We start from the raw sequence: 2,909 nt of genomic DNA, 5'->3' as shown, positions 1-2,909 counted from the left end.
CCCCCCCCCCCCCAAAAACACCAAATTAAATCCAGAATGAATCGACATGAAAGTCTTCAGAATCAATGCTAATGCCAATCATTAATGTAGTGACCGATTTTAAGAAACAACAAGCTCTCTGTGATGTTTAGAATTTAGACTGCAGTGCCGATTTTAACCACTAGGTGTCAGAGTTACATCCTGCTCCTTTCATTGCAGTAACTCAGTGGTTTTCTAACCCTTGCAGGTATTAGTTGCAGTAATTGAAGCAGATTTGTATTTTAGTAACTATAAAATATAATGTAGACTCCATTAGTCACATTAACAACAGTCATAAAGCTTTTATGTATCAAACCGGTCGGTCCTGCTCGGGCATGCAGCGGGTGGAGTCTTTAATAAAGTTACAGTAGCTCTGTGAGAATGAGCAGCACAATGACTAACACTACAGGCATCAGTTTGTATCAGTGCTGATGGGAGCAGCAGAGCATGTACATGAAGTATTTCACATGTACAGCAGTTAAACAAAGAGTTAAAATACTTTAGAAATATTAAATATTTTAATACAATCAGGAAAATGCTTTTCAAGTTTTTGAGGTCTGTGTTTCCTGCACATAGGAAATACCTGGTAGACCCATGTACCCGTGTGTGTGTTCAAGCATGATTCCCGACCTTTTATTGGTTTATTCATAAAAGAGAGCGAGAGAGAGCGAGAGAGCAAGAGAGAGAGAGAGACGCACAAGACCACAAGAAAGAGACGCACGGCAGAGCGAGGAAGAGACGGGAGACGACAAGATCCTGCGGGACTTTTAAGAGAATAACTTACAAACGCGTTGCCTCTTCTTTCGGAGGTCGCTCGCCTTGTGGGCAGTGACACTGCTGCGAGAGAGACGTTAAGAAAAAGGAAATTATTTTACAAGAAAATGTCAGACATCGGTCAAACAGCGTGCAATTAATGGACGTGTGTTTTCAGCTGTTTTTGTTGCGATGGTGAGCGGGTTCATTTACATGAAATTATTATATTTATATTAAAACACTTTGTGCTTTCTGTCTAACAAAGTGGATTTATTAAATAATTAAAGTTGTCACATAAACACAGCTTTAAAACTACTTTAAATTATTGCATTGTGTGAGTAAAAGGTCATCGGCGAATTCAAAGAATCAAAAGTATTGATTCTGCTCTCTGATTGGTCCAGAAGCAGCGCTGCCTCAAACGAACTCTAACTGAGGTGAACCTGCAGGTTCAAACTCCACATGCAGACCCCGATTGGACGAGATGTTTTCCCGCTCCAGTGCAGACGGCCAATCAGCACGGAGCTGAATGATACATGTTTTTAATAAAGAGCAGCGGGACTGTCTTCGTGTGGTTCAGCCCGCGGCTCTGAGCTGATGTCATGTCAGGACCCATCTCTGAAAGTGTGTCAGGAAAAACCTCTCTGAGGACTTCACGACATCTACGGAGAAACATTCATCTATGTGGAGGACTATCATTTAAACTTCCATTAGACCCAGTGACTTCAGCTCATCGATGGAACGATATACTCACCTCACGAGACGAAACAGGAAGTTGACTTCTCGAGACAAGAAATAAGAGGCTCTGAAATCCATTTAAAAAAACCGGCTGCACTCAGAGCAAACAGGTGTGCGCGGCGTCTGGCGTTCCAGGGTGCGTCCGTGTTTTTTGGTGTGTCAGCGCGACGCTCAGATAAACCGCCGGCTTAGGAAGAGGAGAATACTCAGTGTTCATCAGATTGGTACCTCGTGACGTTTTTAGAGCCTTAAAAACTGAAGATGACGGATTTTCTTTGGTTCTTTTTCAGAGAACCTGAGTTATTAATTTCTGTCAAGACCTAAAGACAATTTCAACCAACATCTTAAAAAGTGCATCTAAAGGAAATTACCAACCCCGCCTTTACGCTTCTTTAGCACAGTTTAACGCTATTATAAGCTTATTACAATACACAGTGTTCTAATTTGCATTTTGACATTTTTGTAAATTTAAAAACATTAAGTCATCCAGTATTTTTAATAGTTTTCGTGGTATAAAAAGGTATCGATAAAGTCTGAATTAACGTTAGCGATAACCTTAATATGAGCTACCAAAATGTGTAAAAAAAAAAGGTATGACAATATGATAATAAAAAATATTATTTTTTAAAACATAGCAGCACAAAAAACGTTGTGTGGATTTACTTAACACAAAAAACGATCTCAATAAAGCTAATTTATTTTAACTGCAAGTCATGCTAGCTAGCGGCTACCTTTAGCTAACAGTTGCTAACGTTAGCCGACAGCATATTAGAGAAGTAGCTAACATTCAGCTAACGATGCTAACTTACACTTTTCCCATAGCTCAGGCAGATGGTCTTTATTATCATTATTCTTTATTTCCTTTTTTTTATACTCACGTCCTCCGTATAAAGCTGGTTTCCCGCCATGACGTCAGCAGTTATCATCCTCATTGCTGGAATTAACAGTCAAAGATCGTCTATGCAGACACAACTCCTCTCTCCGCAGTTTCCGGTCATGACCGAAGCAGCGCGGTTTGCGCGTTGGGACACTGGTTCTACCCGCTCCAGCTTTAAAGAGCAACCTGTGTGTTTATTATTTCACAGGTAAAGGTAACACCTCACGAGCACAGACTCTGAGCTCTCAAACTTTAAGAAGCAGCGGTTAAAAAAAAAAGAAAAAAACTTCAACTGTCAGAAAAAGACAGAAAAAAGCAGAGGAGTTGACAGCACGTCATCATGATACGTCATCACGTATCTATAGATAGATAGATAGATAGATAGATAGATAGATAGATAGATACTTTATTGGTCCCAAGGGAAATTCAAGATGCCGTTTGGGTCTTTAAAATATAAATGAATACAAGACAGATCAATATTGGCATAAATTTATAAAACAAAAAATAAAATATATAAATATTTGAC

The sequence above is a fragment of the Symphodus melops genome, assembly GCF_947650265.1.
Source record: "Symphodus melops genome assembly, chromosome: 7".
NCBI classification, from domain to species: Eukaryota; Metazoa; Chordata; class Actinopteri; order Labriformes; family Labridae; genus Symphodus; species Symphodus melops.
The sequence above is the reverse complement of the archived record's forward strand: the minus strand, read 5'-3'. Positions refer to the sequence as shown.